This window comes from Schistocerca cancellata, chromosome 1 (assembly GCF_023864275.1).
Source record: "Schistocerca cancellata isolate TAMUIC-IGC-003103 chromosome 1, iqSchCanc2.1, whole genome shotgun sequence".
NCBI lineage: Eukaryota > Metazoa > Arthropoda > Insecta > Orthoptera > Acrididae > Schistocerca > Schistocerca cancellata.
The window spans coordinates 641,812,496-641,836,417 of NC_064626.1; positions in this window are offsets into that span (position 1 = coordinate 641,812,496).

The window sequence follows — 23,922 nt, forward strand, 5'->3', positions numbered from 1 at the left end:
TGAATCTGCTTAGTGTATTGATCTCTTGGTCTCCCTCTACGATTTTTACCCTCCACGCTGCCCTCCAATGCTAAATTTGTGATCCCTCGATGCCTCAAAACATGTCCTACCAACCGATCCCTTCTTCTAGTCAAGTTGTGCCACAAACTTCTCTTCTCCCCAATCCTATTCAATACCTCCTCATTAGTTACGTGATCTACCCACCTTATCTTCAGCATTCTTCTGTAGCACCACATTTCGAAAGCTTCTATTCTCTTCTTGTCCAAACTAGTTATCGTCCATGTCTCACTTCCATAGATGGCTACACTCCATACAAATACTTTCAGAAACGACTTCCTGACACCTAAATCTATATTCGATGTTAACAAATTTCTCTTCTTGAGAAACGCTTTCCTTGCCATTGCCAGTCTACATTTTATATCCTCTCTACTTCGACCATCATCGGTTATTTTACTCCCTAAATAGCAAAACTCCTTTACTACTTTAAGTGTCTCATTTCCTAATCTAATTCCCTCAGCATCACCCAACTTAATTTGACTACATTCCATTATCCTCGTTTTGCTTTTGTTGATGTTCATCTTATATCCTCCTTTCAAGACACTGTCCATTCCGTTCAACTGCTCTTCCAAGTCCTTTGCTGTCTCTGACAGAATTACAATGTCATCGGCGAACCTCAAAGTTTTTACTATTTCTCCATGAATTTTAATACCGACTCCGAATTTTTCTTTTGTTTCCTTTACTGCTTGCTCAATATACAGATTGAATAACATCGGGGATAGGCTACAACCCTGTCTCACTCCTTTCCCAACCACTGCTTCCCTTTCATGCCCCTCGACTCTTATAACTGCCGTCTGGTTTCTGTACAAATTGTAAATAGCCTTTCGCTCCCTGTATTTTACCCCTTCCACCTTTAGAATTTGAAAGAGAGTATTCCAGTCAACATTGTCAAAAGCTTTCTCTAAGTCTACAAATGCTAGAAACGTAGGTTTGCCTTTTCTTAATCTTTCTTCCAAGATAAGTCGTAAGGTCAGTATTGCCTCACGTGTTCCAACATTTCTACGGAATCCAAACTGATCTTCCCCGAGGTCGGCTTCTACCAGTTTTTCCATTCGTCTGTAAAGAATTCGCGTTAGTATTTTGCAGCTGTGACTTATTAAACTGATAGTTCGGTAATTTTCACATCTGTCAACACCTGCTTTCTTTGGGATTGGAATTATTATATTCGTCTTAAAGTCTGAGGGTATTTCGCCTGTCTCATACATCGTGCTCACCAGATGGTAGAGTTTTGTCATGACTGGCTCTCCTGAGGCCATCAGTAGTTCTAATGGAATGTTGTCTACTCCCGGGGCCTTGTTTTGACTCAGGTCTTTCAGTGCTCTGTCAAACTCTTCACGCAGTATCTTATCTCCCATTTCATCTTCATCTACATCCTCTTCCATTTCCATAATATTGTCCTCAAGTACATCGCCCTTGTATAGACCCTCTATATACTCCTTCCACCTTTCTGCTTTCCCTTCTTTGCTTAGAACTGGGTTGCCATCTGAGCTCTTGATATTCATCCAAGTGGTTCTCTTCTCTCCAAAGGTCTCTTTAATTTTCCTGTAGGCAGTATCTATCTTACCCCTAGTGAGACAAGCCTCTACATCCTTACATTTGTCCTCTAGCCATCCCTGCTTAGCCATTTTGCACTTCCTGTCGATTTCATTTTTGAGACGTTTGTATTCCTTTTTGCCTGCTTCATTTACTGCATTTTTATATTTTCTCCTTTCATCAATTAAATTCAATATTTCTTCTGTTACCCAAGGATTTCTATTAGCCCGCGTCTTTTTACCTACTTGATCGTCTGCTGCCTTCACCACTTCATCCCTCAGAGCTACCCATTCTTCTTCTACTGTATTTCTTTCCCCCATTCCTGTCAATTGTTCCCTAATGCTCTCCCTGAAACTCTCTACATCCTCTGGTTCTTTCAGTTTATCCAGGTCCCATCTCCTTAAATTCCCACCTTTTTGCAGTTTCTTCAGTTTCAATCTGCAGTTCATAACCAATAGATTGTGGTCAGAATCTACATCTGCCCCAGGAAATGTCTTACAATTTAAAACCTGGTTCCTAAATCTCTGTCTTACCATTATATAATCTATCTGAAACCTGTCAGTATCTCCAGGCTTCTTCCATGTATACAGCCTCCTTTCATGATTCTTGAACCAAGTGTTAGCTATGATTAAGTTATGCTCTGTGCAAAATTCTACAAGGCGGCTTCCTCTTTCATTCCTTCCTCCCAATCCATATTCACCTACTATGTTTCCTTCTCTCCCTTTTCCTACTGACGAATTCCAGTCACCCATCACTATTAAATTTTCGTCTCCCTTCACTACCTGAATAATTTCTTTTTTATCTCGTCATACATTTCATCTATTTCTTCATCATCTGCAGAGCTAGTTTGCATATAAACTTGTACTACTGTAGTAGGCATGGGCTTTGTGTCTATCTTGGCCACAATAATGCGTTCACTATGCTGTTTGTAGAAGCTAACCCGCACTCCTATTTTTTTATTCATTATTAAACCTACTCCTGCATTACCCCTATTTGATTTGGTATTTATAACCCTGTAATCACCTGACCAAAAGTCTTGTTCCTCCTGCCACCGAACTTCACTAATTCCCACTATATCTAACTTTAACCTATCCATCTCCCTTTTTAAATTTTCTAACCTACCTGCCCGATTAAGTGATCTGACATTCCACGCTCCGATCCGTAGAACGCCAGTTTTCTTTCTCCTGATAACGACGTCCTCTTGAGTAGTCCCCGCCCGGAGATCCGAATGGGGGACTATTTTACCTCCGGAATATTTTACCCAAGAGGACGCCATCATCATTTAATCATACAGTAGAGCTGCATGTCCTCGGGAAAAATTACAGCTGTAGTTTCCCCTTGCTTTCAGCCGTTCGCAGTACCAGCACAGCAAGGCCGTTTTGGTTAATGTTACAAGGCCAGATCAGTCAATCATCCAGACTGTTGCCCCTGCAACTACTGAAAAGGCTGCTGCCCCTCTTCAGGAACCACACGTTTGTCTGGCCTCTCAACAGATACCCCTCCGTTGTGGTTGCACCTACGGTGCGGCCATCTGTATCGCTGAGGCACGCAAGCCTCCCCACCAACGGCAAGGTCCTTGGTTCATGGTTCATTAGATATCACTCCCCAATTAAATAGTTTACCCTGCTAAAAGAGGCTATCGAACAGACTTTCCTGCGCAAGTAACAATTTGCAGATTAACTCCACAAAACTCGAGCAACCTTCGAGGCTCCTGCCACACTCCAGTTGTATAAGACATGCTCAGGTAAGCGGAGCTACTCCTGAGTTGACCCTCACTTACCTAGCTGCTCATGGGATTTTTATCGAAATAAATGTGACCAAAAATTGCTGCTGGAGGGAAGGGTGTATCGTCATCCATCACCAACGCCCCTCGGACAAAGAGAGTTCGTAAGATCAGCTCACGGAAGAAAAAGTGACATGGTACAGGTTTGCCACAGCGCTTTCATAGTAATCAAGGGCAGTCTTGAAAAGATCGTCCCTCCCCACATTTCCAAAGATTTAGCGAGAAACTTTTGGTAGGATCTGGAAAAATTTTAAAAAATGTTTAGCTGTCAGTACTGCTATACTGCGACGTATAAGTCAAGACCCCAGCCAAACTGTGTGGTGCCCCCACAGTGACACACTAGGTCCATTCTACCAGTATCATCATGCGCTATCTGATCAAGAATATCCAGACACCGCTATGTAATGTGGAAATGATCACTGGATGCCACGAGAAATGGACCAGGCAATATAAATTAGACGAGTAATATTGTGTGTTAGTAGAAAAACAATAACAACAGAATGGGTTGGTCAGGGGAGCACAGTGATTTCGAACGTGGAGTTGTCATTGCATGTCAACTGAGTAACAACTCGAGAAGGGATATTTCACCCCTCCTAAAGCTGCCAAAGACTACTTTCGGTTACGTGACTGCGGACTGGAAACACAAAGGGACAACCATAGATAAACCAAGACCAGCCAGATCTCATGTACTGACGGACTGAGCCTATAGAGCATAGTGGAGGGAGGTTGTAAAATATTGTATGAAATAAGCGGAAGGAATCATTTGTGAGTTCCAAAATTTTACCAGCAATCCAGCTAGCACAATGTGCTGAGGTAGTTCACAAGAATGCGGTGCAATAGTGGAGCAGCTCCTCATACTAAGTGGCACTTGAGGTGGTGTAAAGAGAGACGCCACTGGACAATGTATGACTGGAAATGCGTGATTTTGATTGATTAATCACGCTATATCATGCAGCAGTTCGACTGAAGGGTTCTGGAGAATGTTGCGTGCAGTAATGCTGAGTGTCGACATTGAAATATGGAGGAGATTTATTATGGTATGGGTTATTTCTCGTTGGTAGGTATGGTCCCCTTACTGCACTTAAGAAAATGTTAATGCAGGAAGATATGAGCACATTTTACAGTTTTGTGTGTCGTGTACAGTAGAGGAACAGTTCGTAGGCGATGATTGTATCAGCATGACAATGCAACCTGTCATAAAGCACTATCTGTGAGTCAATGGGTCTTGGAAATGACAAATGGACTGGCTTTCCCAGAGCCAAATAGAGGACCACTGGAATGAGTTAAAACGTCTCTTTCTCTCCAGACCCCAGCACCCAAAATCATTTCCTTCTTTGTATTTGGCACTTGATGAAGGATGGGCTGCCATTCCTCCTTAGACATTCAGACACCTCACTGAAAGTGTTCGCTGAAGCCGTCATATAGTGTACTTTTGATGTAGGTTCTTTTCGAAGAAATGTATTCGTAGTAAGTGTCCAGACAACGTGGCGATAGCTGAGGTGACGAAGAACAGCGATGTTTTTATATCACTGCTGTAGCAGAAGCGGCGATATACTTCATAACCTGTTCTTATAATGTTAGTGGACTTTAGAAATTCATTAAATAATATTTTCGTCATATTTTGCCCATTCAAAACTTGTGTATCATGTCTCCTTTCTTTTTTAATAAAATTTATAATACACTGCCTGACAAAATCAGTGAAGCATCAAGAAGTGGAGGAAGCAAAGAAATGAAACTTAATGGGTTGAGAGTGTATGTGATATTTCAGTGGTTACAAAAACGAGTAAAATTTCCAAATATCTCGGCAGCATGTACCCACTTATCAATATCACGTTGCACAGGGACGGGGCTGAGGCCTAAGGTGGTCCCATACATGTCTGTATGGAACAGATCAAGGTGTCTTTCTGGCCACAGGTGAATATCAACATCAAGCAAAGTTCATAGAGACACGTGCCACGTAAATACGAGCAATGTCCTGTTGCAAAATGGCATCATGATTGTGTCACATGAGAGATAATACATGCGGTTGCAGGATGTCCGTGATGTACCACTGTGCTGTCGGAGTCCCTCAGTCACTACCAGCCGTAACCTCAAGTCAAACCCAATGGCTCCCCTCACCGCGACACCAGGAGTAACATTGCTGTGTCTGTCGAAAACGTCGGAACAGTGGCATTTCTCCCCAGATTGCCACCATACTCGCAGACGATGGTCATCCGGGATAGTGCAGAATTGCGTTTATTGCTGAATAGAGTGCCGCGCCTTACATCACTAGCCCGTGCTTCTTATTCAAGGCACCAATCCAAACGCAGCCATCTGTGTTTTGGTCTTAATAATAACCTCCACGTGGTTCAATAATTCTCTTGTCTCGTTGATCCTAATCTCCGATGCTGTGAGTTGGCACAGAATGTTGCAGGGAGTGCATTACTTGTTCTCGGATGGCAGCGCAGACGTGAAGAGGTTACAGTGTGCTTTGTCCACAACACGGCGATCCTCCCCTGAGGAGGTCAGATGTGGCTGACCAGAAACTTGCCGACGAGTATGACTGTTCTCACGTTCCCATGCAGTCCAACACCAGGGACTGTCACGTGTGAATGCCCCATCAATGTGAATAATGCATAATCCTATCAGCCGCCAAACTGGATACCCCCACAGTAAGCCCTGTCAGGTGCTGATAACTCTGCCTCACATTAGTATGCAGCATCTTCGTGTACTTCACAGTGATCACTTAATATGTGATTCTGTTCACACCCGTCACATACCCTACCAGACCTGCTAACAACTCTAATGTTCTCTTGTGGAGGAGGACGTTGTTGTCAGTGAACTCCGAACTCATTTTATCAAAAAATACCATGTGGTTAAGTGCTTGAAGCTCAGCTCTTTTTTTTGTTTTTTTTTTTTTTTTGGCAGGGACAAAGTATTTAAGGTCTTGTAAGTATCCTAGATGATAGATACTTACAGTTTTACATAATAAAATAACCTTCATTCAATTTTCAACCAAATACTTGTCGCCTTCTGTTACTTATCAGTCATATTCCATAAATTTTATTTGGTATTTTTTGGTATTGTTGCTATATTTTGCAGTTCTCATCAATTGACTCAGAAAAAAATCTAAGGATTCTACAGTAAAGCTGGACACAGAATGACAAGGGAGCGATGTGTAATCACCCGTTAGATGTGTGTTCAATCCAAAATTTTCATAATGTTGCTACTACTACCCGTTATTATTCGGAGCCTATTGCAGTTTCTGTCGTTCCACACTTCCTAAAAGCAAACATCACAGGTTTAGAAGGTAGGAGAAGAGGTACTGGTGGAAGCTGAGAGAGCGGGTGTTGAGTCGTGCTCGGCAAAGGAATTGCACGCTAGCAGCGAAGGTCCCAGATCGACTTCTGGCGCAGCACACAGTCTTAATCTGCTAGGAAGTTTCGTGGTGTTGAATGTTTCCCAGCATCAGATTTTTATGTAACAGAAATGCAATCTGTAGCAGACTGCTTTTATTTTGTTTTTAATTCACAGTAAAGTTATATTTATGTTGTTGCATGAAACTTACTCTGTTTCTTTTTTCCTTTTTTTTATTTTCAAACGTAGACATACAAAATTAAAACACACGGAGCCATTCACGGGAGCAGTGTCCAAAATAAAAAACGTTCAGAAACGTCGACACGCACAGAGATGACACACGCGAACGATGGAGCACAAACGAAACACTGGAACACGAACATGAAGGCAGACACAAACACTAGGCGATGATCTCCGCCGCGCGATTGTTCACTGTATGTGTACGAGTCCGGGAACCTGCCAAAGGGGAAAAGGTGGGGGAGGAGGGAGTGGGGAGGGTGGAGATGCCAGTGGCAGAGAAGATGGGAGGGGGAGGAAAGAAGGTGGGGGTTGGGGGGTAGGGAAGCCTGAGGGAGAGGAGGGAGGGAGAGAAGGGAGAGAGGGTGCCCTTAGGAAAAGACACAGGGGCCGGAAGGGGAGGATAAAAGTTGGTAGGAGGGGTAGATGGAGGGGAGGAGGGCATCATCAGGGAGGGGGAGCTGGCGGAAGCCACCTTGGGATAGGGTATGGAGAGTGGAGAGATGGCGAGCAGGTGGGATGTGGGAATACAGGCGCAGCAGCAGACAGGGCTGGTAGAGGATGGGAGAGACAAGTGGGTGAGGGGGATTAAGTTTATGGGAGGTGTAGAGGATCCACATCCATTCGAGGAAAAGGAGGAGGTGTGGGAACGTAATGAGGTCTTACAGGATCTGCACGGGGGAGGGGAGGCAGATGCGATACGCGAGGCGGAGTGCATGGCGTTCTAGGATTTGTAAAATGTAGGAGTGGTGGAGATCCAGGCGGGATGGGCGTAGCAGAGAATAGGACGGATGAGGGATTTATAGAAATGGAGGATGGTGGAGGGGTCCGGACCCCATGTGCGGCCAGAAAGGAGTATGCCTTGGCTTGGATTGTCCAGAGATGGGGGGTCCAGGAGAGGCGACGGTCAAGGGTGACGCCAAGGTATTTGAGGGTGGGGGTGAGGGTGATAGGACGGCCACAAATGGTGATACAGAAGTCGAGGAGACGGAAGGAAGGGGTGGTTTTGCCCACAATGAACGTCAGTACTCTGTTTCATGCCCCTCTGGAATTTATGTCCACACAGTTTCACAGACTTGCAGATGGCTCTAAACTATAATAGAACATTTCATTTCGAAATTGGCCGTGCTATGAAAAGAATAAATAAAGTAGATGCTACAAATTAGTTAAGCTGCTCACATTCGGCAGTTTAATGGTTTATGTGCGTCATTCAAAGCATTTGTATTATTGTATGGTCACGTGTGCATAGATGTCGAGACTAGCCTCGCTGTACGGCAACGTGTTGTGCAGTTGCAGCCGCGAGAGGCGCTGTCCGCGGGCGCTGCGACCGGCGGCGAGGCCGGCGAGAGCGAGATGCGGCGCTTCCTGCGGCACGTGCTGCTTGTAGAGAGGGAGCTGCACGCGGGGCAGCCGCGGCTGCGGCCAGCGGAGCCTGGCGGCCGGGTGCGCAGGCTGCGCCGCTACACACACGCCAGCACCTCTGTCTGACGATGCCATACTCATCTGCTGACGCTTCTCTCCACACAACGTTTAACATTCAACGCGCTTCTTACAGGAAACTCTGCCAACAAATTACATGCTGTTCGACATGACTGTCATAACTGTAGCCCGATCAGTACTAAAAATATCACATATTTTTTTATGTTACTTTATCCATGCTGGATCTTATAGAACTCTGCGGCCGTTACGAATTGTAAATGACGAGCACAATAAGCCTCTAACTTTTTTTAAAAAAAGGATTAATCCCATTCAGCCTATGATTCCCAGCCCCAAACATGTCTGACACTTTGAAAATGTCATTTTAACGCCTTGGGCTTCTCGTAAAATACTGGGTGATCACAAAGTCAGTATAAATTTGAAAACTTAAAAAACCACGGAATAATGTGGATAGAGAAGTAAAAATTGACACACATGCTTGGAATGACATGGAGTTTTATTATAACAAAAAAAAAGTTCACAAAATGTCCGACACATGGCGCTGGACAGCAAAACTGCTACCGTGACGGGTGAGAGGTACGCCGATATGTTACAGAATCGCATCATCCCCAGCCTGGCTGATAAACACCTGCTGGAACGTACGATGTTTATGCAGGATGGCGCTCCACCCGATATTGCTAGATCTCTTGCGCGCGTCGTTTGGTGATGATCCTGTGCTCAGCCGCCACTTTCTTCATGCTTGGCCTCCCAGGTCCCCAGACCTCAGCCCTGGCGATTATTGGCTTTGGGGTTGCCTGAAGTCGCAAGTGTATCGTGATCGACCGACATCTCTAGGGATGGCCGGCCGGAGTGGCCGTGCGGTTCTAGGCGCTACAATCTGGAGCCGAGCGACCGCTACGGTCACAGGTTCGAATCCTGCCTCGGGCATGGATGTGTGTGATGTCCTTAGGTTAGTTAGGTTTAACTAGTTCTAAGTTCTAGGCGACTGATGACCTCAGAAGTTAAGTCGCATAGTGCTCAGAGCCATTTGAACCATCTCTAGGGATGCTGAAAGACAACATCCGACGCCAATGCCTTACCATAACTCCGGACATGCTTTACAATGCTGTTCACAGCATTATTCCTCGACTACAGCTGTTACTGACGAATGATGCTGGACATATCGAGCATTTCCTGTAAAGAATATCATCTTTGCTTTGTCTTACTTTGTTATGCTAATCTTTCGGACATTTTTTGAACGTTTGTATTTTTTTGGTTCTAATAAAACCCCATGTCATTCCAAGCATGTGTGTCAATTTGTACCTCTCTATCTACATTAATCTGTGCTTTATACAGTTTTCAAATTTATACTGACTTTTTGATCACCCGGTACTTTATTTATATAACCAGTTTCAGCTGTCTGACCATCTTCAGATTCACAAAAGTATTCACCGCATCATGTCAGTCGAAATACAAAACCGTTACCGTCAGGTGATAAAACCACTGCTTTCATATCAAAATATAAACTATATCGTCAATCTACGAAAACTGTGCCGGAGTGTAGACATTCACGTATTTTTAGGCTGATGACGTCATTTCTATTACGGGTATCACCGTGGCCTGTACCTGAATAGGAGGGGGAATAATAGATTAGTTGATCGTCTTGCAGAAAATGTAAGAGGGTCCACATGCACACAAGACAAAATACCTGTGGTTACTGGAGTCAGAGGGACACATTTTTTAGGTTAGAGTCAAGTTACAGACAGAGAGTATTGAAAGAGATTAAAATAGAACAGTGCCATAATGTCTGTAGCAGTATCGAAAGAAATAAAATTTGTTTCATCAGAACATTATAAGATTGAAAAATAAGATAGATGATCATCTTGTGCGCCTGGAAAATGTGGAATTTCTGAAAGTATAGATGTTTTGTGTCTCTCTGAACACCATGTAACCGCAGGGATGGAGAAGTTAAATTTAAGGGATTACAGATTAGCATTTTATTCATGTAGAGTCAACACGGAAAAAGGAGCAGTTGCTACTTATATAAAAACTGGACACAAAGTCAAAAACATTGAAACAAATAGTTTTTGAGCAAATCAGATCCTTGAAGCATGTGCTTGTGAGTTGCTACTGCAATATAATTCTGTAGTAATTGTAACAGTCTACAGATCCCCTCAAGGTAACATACAGCTATTCATGAAAAATCTAGAGGCATTATTGAGCTACCTGTCAGACAAAACGAAGCAGTTAGTGGTTTGTGGTGATTTTAATGTAGATTTCTTAAAAGATACGGATAGAAAAAATGAAATAGAATCTTTGGTCGTTTCAATCTAGTATCTGTTGTAAATTTTCCAACTCGTGTGCAGCAGGATAATAGGTCACTTATCGATAACATTTTCATAGACAGTGCTCAGGCAGAAACAATTAATGTGTACCCATTTGTGAATGGGCTATCTGATTACGATGCACAGTTAATGGAAATAACACATATAGCACCTTACAGGCTTCAGGCAGGTTCATACAAGACAGGGAGGCTTATTGATGTGAACAGGTACAGAGTTTTAAGAGCAGCCTAGAAGAGGTAGAGTGGGATGAAGTATACACAGAAAATGATGCTGATGCCAAAATCAGTTTATTCTACCGTAAATTTGTCTCAATATTTGAGAGTTGCATTCCTGATACATTATCCAAAAAAGCCATTACAAAGTCAAGTAAGCCATGGGTTACTAAGGGAATTAAGATATCGTGTAAGAGGAAGAGGGAAATATATGGACAGGCCAGAATAAGTCAGGATCCGACGTTACTTGCATACTACAAAAGATACTGTAATATTTTAATGAAAGTAATTAAGAAGTCGAGAAGCTTATGTGTTCTGATAGAAATTAATAATGCGCATAATAAGATTAAAACTGTATGGAATATTGTCAAATGGGAGACAAGGCAGTCTGACAGTGCACAGCATACCATAGCAATAAAGTTAAATGATGATGATGTGAGTGATAATTCACAAGTTGCAGGTATTTTTAAGAATCACTTTCTGAATGCAGCAGCAAAAGTATGGTTAAAGGGTTCAGTTGAAGAAGCTAAAAAATATATTAAAAATGTCATTCCCCAGAACTTGAGGCCTTTAGAAGTAGCACCAACAGCCCCGATTAAAACTAAGGGAATTATAAATATACTGAAAAACAAGAGCTCATGTGGTGTTTATGGAGTCTCTAACAGAATTTTGAAGCTTTGTTCTAATTTAATAAGTGGAGTCCTTAATGGTATATGTAATGCTTCGCTGGAACAGGGAATTTTTCCAGAAAGATTGAAATACGAAATTGTCAAACCTCTTCATAAGATAGGCGGCAAGAGTGACTTAAATAATTATAGACCAGTCTCATTGCTGACTTCATTTTCTGAAGTATTCGAAAAAGTTATATATTCACGAGTAGTCTCACATTTAAGTGAAAATAATTTACTCAGCATGTCTTAGTTCGGATTCCGAAAGGGTTACTAGACTGAGAATGCTATCTACACATTTATCCATCAAATAGTAAAATCCCTAAATAACAAATCATCCCAAGTTGGTATTTTTAGTGATCTTTCCAAGGCATTTGACTGTGTGGATCATGTCACAATCTTAGAAAAACTCAGGCTGGTTTGAATCATAATTAACGAACAGAAAGGAAAAAGTTGTGCTGTATAACATAAATAATGTTGGGAGTGTGGTACATTCCAGTGAATGGGGAGTTATCACTAAGGGAGTCCCACAGGGTTCAATTTTTGAGTCCCCTGCTGTTCCTTATTCATGTGAATGACCTCTCACTTAACGTTCAGTAAGCAGAACTAGTACGTTTTGCAGATGACATAAGTGTTATAATAAACCCCATTCCAGAAAAAGCAGCTGAAGATATTGTTAAGGATGTCTTTCAAAGAATTATTAAATGGTTCTCAGAAAATAGACTCTTCCTCAATTTTGGAAAAACTCACTAAATCCAGTTCTGTACACTGAACAAAGTGATACCGACAAGTGATATAGAATGTGAACAGGGCTCAGTTAACAAGGTAGATTTCTTCAAATTTTTGGGTGTTCACATTGATGACAACATGAACTGGAAGAAGCATATTACTGAGCTTCTCAAAAAATTAACTTTAGCTTCTTTCGCTCTTCGAATGATCACTAGTCTTGGTAATAAATAGAACAGCCTCCTAACGTACTTCGCATATTTCCACTCAATAATGTCTTATGGAATAGTTTTCTGGGGTAACTCACCACTTAGACATACAGTATTCATTGAACAAAAGAGAGCAGTGAGAATAATTAATGGTGTTCACCCAAGGACGTCATGTAGGCACCTATTCAAGGAGTTAGGTATTTTAACTGAACCATCAGAATGCATATATTCGCTAATGAAATTCATTATACACTCCTGGAAAGGGAAAAAAGAACACGTTGACACCGGTGTGTCAGACCCATCATACTTGCTCCGGACACTGCGAGAGGGCTGTACAAGCAATGATCACACGCACGGCACAGCGGACACACCAGGAACCGCGGTGTTGGCCGTCGAATGGCGCTAGCTGCGCAGCATTTGTGCACCGCCGCCGTCAGTGTCAGCCAGTTTCCCGTGGCATACGGAGCTCCATCGCAGTCTTTAACACTGGTAGCATGCCGCGACAGCGTGGACGTGAACCGTATGTGCAGTTGACGGACTTTGAGCGAGGGCGTATAGTGGGCATGCGGGAGGCCGGGTGGACGTACCGCCGAATTGCTCAACACGTGGGGCGTGAGGTCTCCACAGTACATCGATGTTGTCGCCAGTGGTCGGCGGAAGGTGCACGTGCCCGTCGACCTGGGACCGGACCGCAGCGACGCACGGATGCACGCCAAGAGCGTAGGATCCTACGCAGTGCCGTAGGGGACCGCACCGCCACTTCCCAGCAAATTAGGGACACTGTTGCTCCTGGGGTATCGGCGAGGACCATTCGCAACCGTCTCCATGAAGCTGGGCTACGGTCCCGCACACCGTTAGGCCGTCTTCCGCTCACGCCCCAACATCGTGCAGCCCGCCTCCAGTGGTGTCGCGACAGGCGTGAATGGAGGGACGAATGGAGACGTGTCGTCTTCAGCGATGAGAGTCGCTTCTGCCTTGGTGCCAATGATGGTCGTATGCGTGTTTGGCGCCGTGCAGGTGAGCGCCACAATCAGGACTGCATACGACCGAGGCACACAGGGCCAACACCCGGCATCATGGTGTGGGGAGCGATCTCCTACACTGGCCGTACACCACTGGTGATCGTCGAGGGGACACTGAATAGTGCACGGTACATCCAAACCGTCATCGAACCCATCGTTCTACCATTCCTAGACCGGCAAGGGAACTTGCTGTTCCAACAGGACAATGCACGTCCGCATGTATCCCGTGCCACCCAACGTGCTCTAGAAGGTGTAAGTCAACTACCCTGGCCAGCAAGATTTCCGGATCTGTCCCCCATTGAGCATGTTTGGGACTGGATGAAGCGTCGTTTCACGCGGTCTGCACGTCCAGCACGAACGCTGGTCCAACTGAGGCGCCAGGTGGAAATGGCACGGCAAGCCGTTCCACAGGACTACATCCAGCATCTCTACGATCGTCTCCATGGGAGAATAGCAACCTGCATTGCTGCGAAAGGTGGATATACACTGTACTAGTGCGGACATTGTGCATGCTCTGTTGCCTGTGTCTCTGTGCCTGTGGTTCTGTCAGTGTGATCATGTGATGTATCTGACCCCAGGAATGTGTCAATAAAGTTTCCCCTTCCTGGGACAATGAATTCACGGTGTTCTTATTTCAATTTCCAGGAGTGTAAATAATCCATCTCAATTCGCGAAGAACAGTGATGTTCATACGTACAACACTAGAGGAAAAAATGACTTTTCCTGTCCGTTATTGAAGCTGTCAGTTGCTCAAAAAGGAGTACATTATTCAACAACAAAAATCTTGCCCAACAACATAAAGTGTCTGGCAGGTAGCAGACCAAGTTTTAAATCTAGCTTAAAATCATTCCATGGACGAGTTTCTGTTTCAGAACTGGTAAAAAAAATTGTACCTCTAAATGTAGTTGCATGTGTAGAAATAAAAATGTCAGTAATATTAACATTAGCGCTTTTCAGGAGTGTATATACATCTTGTAATCTGACTTGTTCCACATCATGTGGATAAAATAATCATGAAAATTATCTGCGGAACATGACATAACTAAACTAAACTGACGATAACGATTTTACTCCATATATCACCTAACATGTGGTGAATACTTTTTTGAACCTGATGATGGTCATATGGCTGAAACTGTTGGTGTAAATACAGTATTTTACCAGCATCTCAAGGTGGTAGTAATACGACATTTCTCAAATACACAATGAAGAGCCAAAGAAACTGGAACACTTGCCTAATATCACGTAGGGCCCCAGCGAGTACGCCGAAGTGGCGCAACACGACGTGGCATGGACTCGACTAATGTCTGAAGTAGAGCTGGAGGGAGTTGTCACCATGAATCCTGCAGGGCTGTCCATAAATCCGTAAGAGTACGAGGAGGTGGAGATCACTTCTGAACTGCACGTTGCAAAGCATCCCAGATATGCTCAATAATGGTCATGTCTGGAGAGTTTGGTTTCCAGCGGAAGTGTTTAAACTCAGAAGAATGTCTCTGGAGTCACTCTGTAGCTACTCTCGACGTCTGGGCTATCGCATTGACCTAATGGAATTGCCCAAGTCCGTCAGAATGCATAATGGACGTGAATGGATGCGGGAGATAGAATGCTTACGTACGTATCAGGGGTCCCACACATATCACTCCAACTGCACACGACCCACACCATTACAGAGCATCCATCAACTTGAACAGTCCTCAGCTGAAATGCAGGGTCCATGGATTCATGAGGTTGTCTCCATACCTGTACACTTCCATCCACTATATACAATTTGAAACGAGACTCGTCCGACTAGGCAACATGTTTCCAGTCATCAACAGTCCTTATGTTGGTGTTGACGGGCACAGGTGAGTCGTAAAAGTTTGTGTCATGTAGTCATCAAGGATATACGAGTGAGCCTTCGACTCCAAAAGCGCATATCCATGATGTTTCGTTGAATGGTTTGCACGCTGACACTTGTTGATGGTTCAGCATTGAAATATGCAGCAATATGCTGAAGGGGTACACTTCTGTCACGTTGAACGGTCCCGTTCTTATTCTTGATATCCAAGGTACACTCGTGAAATGACTGTACGGGAAAATCCCCACTTCATCACTACCTCGGAGATTCTGCGTCCCATCGCTCGAGCGCCGATTATAACATCACTTTCAAACTTACTTAAATCTTGACAAAGTGCCATTGTAGCAGCAGTAACCGATCTGACAACTGCGTCAGACACTTTTTGTCTTATATGGACTTTGCCGACCACAGCGTCGTATTGTGCCTGTTTACATATCTTTGTATTTTTCAATGAACTGTAATAGTACAAGGCGCCAAAGAGAAATCGTATCCGAATGGGGAAAATGAGAATGTGCAGCACGTCGGTAACTCCAAAAAACTACGTACGAGCCTTCGTAAACACCACTGTAGCCTCGAGATTCACTCATTACTTGACGCTAACGAAATGCATTCAAAGTTTATGTTCGACAGGCTGCATCCCAGATAATATGTGAATATGTAACTCAAAAGAATTTTGGAACCGTCGTTCACACTGAAGCTGTGTGTGATGGATTCGTGGAAAGCTGTACCGCGAATGATATTTCAGCACGTTTGAAAATAGTTCAAAAAGGGGATCACCACGCAGCAAGTTCGGATAAGTGTAATGCGACTATTCCAGTTTTTTATAGAATGAAACTCTACGATATCCACTCTTGTAGGAGCGTTAGTCGGTAGAGATGTTCTGGAGAACTTCTGTGCAGCTCAAGAAGTAAGATAGTGTTACTGACAGAACTTAAGCTGCGAGGTTGACTCTTTGTTCTTGTCTCGACAGATCAATCGGTAAGAATACTGATAGCAAAAATCCAAGTCTCGGGTATGGGTCTCTATCTAACACATAGTTTATATCTCATTTGAAGGTCAAACTCAAGTTCACATTTTTTTTCTGAGTACGGGATCCAGAGCTATATCGTCTGTCCAAACAATCTGATTTCATCTCCAAGATATTGAGCGTCACATCGATATTAGTCTCTTGCAAGAGAATAAAATAGCCGTAAAGTCAAGCGGGTCCATTATTGAATAGGATGACGAACAATCCATCTGGAGGCCACGACTCGAATATTCGTATGATTGTCAAAGTAGCACTGACGAGACGCTTATGTAACTATATTTTTCTGGGCTCAGCGAATACATTCTACTCAGAGCTCGTGTACGTGCATACTGTTCAGCAAGGCTACCTCACTAGCACTGACACATGAAGGTATGTTCCTGTAGTCGCAGTAGCCGTAAGCAATGCCCGCAATCCACGGTGGCCCAAAAGGAACGTGTGCCGGTGTTTAACCGCCACCTTCACTGCAGCCATAATAACTCTGAACAAGGTTTGTTCCTGCTTGGAATTACCGAAAGTTTGACGTTGCCCCGACGCTGCAAACTTCTGAATTAGAGCCTGGCGGCAATTCCGAGAGACTGCTGGAGTAAATGAGTTGCCAGACGAGTTGACCGCACGCTTTAGACGTTTCGCTGCCATGGAAACGATGAGTGAGGGCAGTACTCTAGCGTATATTTTGTAACGTGGGAGAAACAGTGAGTACATCAGAAACTGATGGGCGCCACCAAGGAAGTTTTGTCCAAAAAAAAAAAAAAAAAAAAAAAAAAACTCAATGGATGAGGAAACTGAGGAAGAACTGTGAGTGCTTGTGTGTGTGTGTGTGTGTGTGTGTGTGTGTGTGTGTGTGTATGTGAAACACAATCGTGTGTGAAAGTGAAAAATGAACCGCGCGATATCGGAAGAGAAAAAAAATTATATAATGTGAAAGTTGGAGTTACAGAACGATGTAAAAAATTCAATGACAGACAAGCGAAAGGAAGAGGCCATATAAGAACTAGATAAGGACAAAAGAGCATGGGAAGTGTGATATTTACTGTCATCGATGTGCTTCAGACCATTCGAAACATTAATTATTTTGGAAACTAATTACTTTTGTATGTTTTACATATTTCGTGAAAAATTATTATCGTTAGGCACGTTATATCACGTAATTACAGTGCACATCGTAAACAAAACGCCCCTGCTTAAGAAAATGGTTCAAATGGCTCCGAGCGCTATGGGGAACATCTGAGGTCATCAGTCCCCTAGAACGTAGAATTACTTAAATCTAACTAACCTAAGTACATCACACACATCCATGCCCGAGGCAGGATTCCAACCTGCGACCGTAACAGTCGCGCGGTTCCGGAATCAAGCGCCTAGAACCGCTCGGTCACAGCGGCCGGCTCCCTGCTTAAGAGAAAACCTTAATATATAGTCCTTTTCTCTTCAGTGACGCAGTACTACCTGCGTAAAGTAGATTGATTTCTAACTTCAGGACACCGTTCTCTAGTCTTCTCTTATTCTTGTTCTTCACTTTAAGGAACAGATCCCTAGACTGTTCCGATCTCAGTCTTACCATTACAATCGTTCCTTTTCCTATAAACTCAGTCAATGACCTTTCTGTAGCGCTATATTATCACTACGTTTTACTTCTTCCGTTATCTTGTTCACGGAGGTAGCCGTACCGTAAGCCAACCTCATCGAAGGGGCATTTGTAGAGAGGTCTGACTAAACCGTGGTTTCTGAAGAGGGGAAGTAGCCTTTTTAGTTGTTGCAAGGTCTAGAGTCTGGATGAGAAACTGATCTGGCCTTGTAATATTAGCCGTTGTGGCCTTGCTCTCCTGTTGCTGCGAATTGCTGAAAGAAAGAGGTAACGACAGCCATTATTCATGGTAAAACCGCAGAAACAGAACACACCAACATTGCGTGAAACGTTCTGTTACACGAAATGGCCTGCAGTTAATGTTCGACTCCCAGACAAACGAAGGAAGGAAGGAATAAAGGAAGATGAGAGCTTAAGGTCCCATCGTCAGCGAGGTGATTAGAGGTGAAGCACAACCTCCGATTAGGGGAGGATGGGGAATGAAATCCGCCATACTCTTTTTAAAGGAATCATCCCGGAATTTTCCTGGTGCGATGTTGGGTAAATGACGGAAAACCTAAATCTTGATGGTCCGACGGGAAGTTTAACCGTCGTCCTGTAGAGTCCTTGGCCTCCCCGCGCCGGACCTCAACACACTAGATGTTAATTTGTCGGCGCGTTTGAAAACTCTTGTGCTCGGAACTTCTCGCCCGTACTGTGAAAGGCTGGAAAATAATACACAGTTCTCTAGTATACATCAACTCGGTGGCTCAATGGAATATTGCCAATGCGCTTGACATACGCGAAGGCAATCTGTGGCTTTCTTCAGCAGCACGGTTCACCGAATCTAGCTGAGGGGAAGCATCCCCACGTCAACTGGCCTGCCTTCTGGCGACAGGTGTGCTCTCCTTACCTTGCCCCTGATGCCCAGTCCGCATGGTACCTCACGGTCCAAGGGAAGCAACTATGTCGGTCACACCTTCACGGGATTCACTTTCAGACACTCCATTGTGTGTCGCCCGTGATGCTTTGGACACGTACGGGCATCGCCTGGTGTACGGATCGGCGATAAGTGTGTGGTTCTTGGTGCGACAAATGCTAGTCCTAATTAGATGTACTCCTCCTTATCAATTACCCCGTCACGTGCTCTTTCCGGACTTAAGATTCTCACAATCGAAGACGAACTCCGTGAATTGGATTTGAGGACATGCAGTTCACTACTAGTGTGCCTACGGCGAGAAAAATGACCTCCATTTTTAGCGCTTTCTTAATGAACGCCATTGTGCAGTTGTCCTCTATCCCAAAATACAGATAATTTTTCTCCAGTTTCCTTTGCAGTGTCTTTCTTAAACTCCGGAATTAGAGTGTTACTGCAGTGAGGAGTTGACCCACGCCTTTTCCACTCTTAGAACCGGTGATTCTCTGGTCATCGTAATGTTCTTCTCCATAGCTTCACCAAGTACGGTGATTTTCTGCTCTCTCCTCCTCGCGAGATCAATTTCCTGCTATTCTCCGTGGTATTCCAAAAAATAAATAAATAAATCATTCACGCGCTTTGTACCTCCACTCCACGTTCCCTACACTTTTCTTGCTTCCGGCAGGGAGGGAGCGGGTCGTGGTGGCCTGGAGTTGGACTGCGACCACTCCGCCCCAGCCCCTCCCTTTTGGGCGCAGGAAGCTTCCTTTAAAATAGAGAGAGAGAGAGAGAGGAATGAAAGAAAGAAACGAGGTCAGCGCAGATGTTTGTCGTGCGGATGACCCCGAAGAAAAAATGGTGAACTGTCAGACTACAAATCTAAATGTCTCGGGTTCGACTACGTTCAATCCCAGGATTTTTGTTTGTCAGTCACTACTTATTTCGCCTCTGGCAATGTTTGTTGATGTGAAAATTGCCGATTTGCACCGTGGTTCGGAATCCACGTTAAACCATAGGTCCTCTTATCACTGGCGGGGTGAGTCAGGTCAGAGGTCGGAGGAAGGTAATGGCATATCATCTCCAACAGGACCGTGCCTAGTTAAGCATAGTGATATTTAAAACAATCTTTTTATTGACGATTCCTTTACTCTACTTTACATCAGCGCATCAGAGATTTAATTTTTATCATTTCGTTTAGGAAAGTTTTCATACTCTTCTCACACCTTCTATTCAGGTGTTTTGCCCGTGACAAACGTGTTGAAGGGTTGTAGAAACTGAGATCGAATATGGAAACAAATCGTATCTGCAGTCTTGTCCATGTAACATACCGGTACTTTCTTCCTCTATGTGTGAGGAATGTTTCCTGAACGTTTGCCGGCCGCTGTGACCGAGCGGTTCTAGGTTCTTCAGTCCGTAAGCACGCGGCTGCCACTGTCGCAGGTTCGAATCCTGCCTCGGGCAAGGATGTGTGTGATGTACTTAGGTTAGTTAGGTTTAAGTAGTTCTAAGTCTAGGGGACTGATGACCTCATATGTTAAGTCCCATAGTGCTTAGAGCCATGTGAACCATTTAAACCTGAACGTTTCGCTAAACCTTTCTGATACACCTTGTAAACGGAACATTAACCCTTGACGGAAACGTGCCATGTCTCTCCTTGGCGTTTTTTTGTGTACCCTTCAATATGCAATGTTGGCATTGTGGTGTCACCGCCAGACACCACACTTGCTAGGTGGTAGCCTTTAAATCGGCCGCGGTCCGTTAGTATACGTCGGACCCGCGTCTCGCCACTGTCAGTGATTGCAGACCGAGCGCCGCCACACGGCAGGTCTGGAGAGACGTCCTAGCACTCGCCCCAGTTGTACAGCCGACTTAGCGAGCAATGGTTCACTGACAAATACGCTCTCATTTACCGAGACTATAGTCAGCCTAGCCTTCAGCTACGTCATTTGCTACGACCTAGCAAGGCGCCATTACCAGTTTATATTGAGATTGTAAAGCATGTACCGTCAAGAGCGATGTACCCCAATTATGGATTAAAGTTAAGTATTACATCAACTACGTACTTTATTTGCTATTATAAATTCCCATAACTGTTCCAGACCTCACGCCAGTCTGCGTGAGCTTAAACGCGTGCATTTCGGCCTCCTCTAGCAACACGCTGTTGGCTCTTCTGCCAACACATCAGGCATCCTGTGGGATGTAATCCATACAGTTCCGAGCCTTGACAAAGAATAGGTGTTCCTAATTTTGCAAATAGTATTTCGAAATAACAGTGTCGACAACTTGGTCGAAATAGAGAAGGACCAATGTAGTAGACTATTGTCGACCCATATCCAGTTTCATGTCGGCTGTTACTTTGAATAGGATAGTTGTGAGAATAGATGTTGATTGCTGGGAATCAACTACCTTATTCACACACAAACATCCAGTTAACTGATCATGCACTATGTTTTTGTCTCCGACAACTTTCGAACAAAGTATACTGATCAATAATCATTGTGACAGTTTGGTGCAGCTTTCTGTGGTGGTATTTCCATTAAAGGAATGATTGAAAATACAATGTCCGAAAAAATCCCAAGACGAGTAAGGTGTTCTACGACAAAACCAAAGTTGGTAGGCGTGTTTTTACATCTTAAAGACCACGTCTGTTCAAATTTCGCGCCAGCCACATAAGAGAGGGCGCTAGTAGCGCCACTATGAAAATGCAAATCAGGTTGCTTTATATACACTCTGTAGCGGTCTTCAGAGTTATCCACCGCTCAGTTTGGACGTAGTGTGTTGATGTTAGTCAATAATGCCTTCAAGGCGGCCGGCCGGTGTGGCCGTGCGGTTCTAGGTGCTTCAGTTTGGAACCGCGTGGCCGCTACGGTCGCAGGTTCGAATCCTGCCTCGGGCATGGATGTGTGTGATGTCCTTAGTTCTAAGTTCTAGGGCACTGATGACCTCAGATGTTGAGTCCCATAGCGCTCAGAGCCATTTGAACCACCCTTCAAGGCGACAGGACGCCATTATCAAAAACTCACTGAGTTTGAACGAGGTCGTGTAATAGGGCTACGAAAAGCTTGGTGTTCCTTCTGCGGTATTGCAGAGAGACTCGGTAGCAGTGTAGCTACTGTACATGATTGCTGGCAGTGGTGGTCACGACAATGTATTGGCGCATGAAGATCGGACTCCGTACGGCCACATGGCACTAGGACCTACCTAGATGGGAGACCATCGTGTTCGGCGTATGGCTCTGGCACATCATACTGCATCTGCAGCAGCAATTTTAGCAACAGCTGGCACCACAGTGACACAAAGAAGTGTTACAAATCTGTTATTTCAAGGACAGCTCCGAACCAGAGGCCATGTAGAGTGAATTCCACTGACCCCAAACCACCATCATTTGCGGTTTCAGTGCTGTCAACCGACAGCTCGTTGGAGGTTAGGGTGGAATTCTGTTGATTCTGCCTCGGTGTCAGCGACGGCCACGTGTTAGAAGGAGGACAGCTGAGCGCCTGCAGCCAACCTGTCTGCGTTCTAGACACACTGCACCTACAGCTGGAGTTACAGTCTGAAGTACGGTTTCGTATAACAGCAGGACCACTCTCGTGGTTATCCCATGCACCCTGCCTGCAAAATTGCACGACAATCTGGTGTTTCGACCTATTATGCTGCCATTCAAGAACAGTATTCCAGGGGAGGTTTTCGAACAGGTTGACGCTCGCCCACAAACCGTTGATGCAACCCAATATGCTGTACAGAATGTCGACATCTTACGTTGGCCTGCTCGATCACCAGATCTGTCCCCACTCGAGCACGTATGGGACGTCATCGGATGACAACTCCAGCGTCATCCACAAACAGTGTTAACCCTCTCTGTATTGACCGACAAAATGCAACAGAGATGGAACTTCATCCCACAAAGTGGCATCCGGCACCTGTACAACACAATGCCTGCATCCATTCACCGATTTTTTTTAGTGTATGTATACATGTCCTATATTTAAAGACCTCCTCAATGGTGAGTTACAATTTTTTTTCCTGAAAACACCGGGTCAGACAACTTTACAGATACAATAACTAATGTATTTGAGCGTCACATTTTCCGTTGCTTCACAAACGCATTTCCACAAGTGTTTATTTGAGTTCTGGTTTACAGAAGTAATAAATCTCCCGGAGGTATATGTGGAGCATGTCTTAGACTCACTAGTCACGTTATCATTATTCGTAGGTACCTCTAGGGTTTCAGACGTCGACTGCGTGAAGAATACAAGAGATACAGAAAGCAGACACACATCAGTAGATGAAGCATCTAAGTATGTAATTTACATTGCAGGTGTTCAGTATGCGCAAACGTGAATAGGTGATTGCAGTTCACTGGCGTCACGGCTTAGGCTTCCATGGAAGAGGCAACGCTTTGGAAATCTGTTAATTAGTTTGCCTATATACAGACACGAACTAATTCGATAAGACAATACGGAGCCCATGATTTGCCTACATGTTCCGACATTCCTGCAACCCAGTGATGCGCTCCGTAACTACGCTACGGTACATATAATGGGTCGAAGATTGCAGAGACGCTCCATTTTTCTGTGTATCTCATAGTTTTCGCGCATTCCTATTCTGAAATCCCGGAGGTCCTTATGAATAACTCTGTAGAACCACCCACCTTTCTAAGAAACTGTACCGTGTGGACTTCGACTGCTTATCTCGGGAATGGTGTTGCGCAGATGTGTTGTGAATTGAAAATCGTAAACAGTGAGCAATGGGACAGCCTTTGCATTTACTTCGGTCTTGGGAAAATGCCTTTCTGACCAGCATCAGACAGTTGCAGTTGTTGCGCTTGCGCAGAACTGCCTCGAAAGTGGCGTACCGTTGTTGTTGTATAGGGGCCGTTCATTATGAAATATTAGTGCCTAAGTTGTTTCTTGCTTTGATAAACAAAATAAGATTGCGGCTGTTTCACCGTAGAAGTCCTGTCTTCGAGATGATGGAGACTCTAACTCCCTACCAGCCACCCGTTTTTACTTTTACTGTAATTTGCCTAGATTGTTT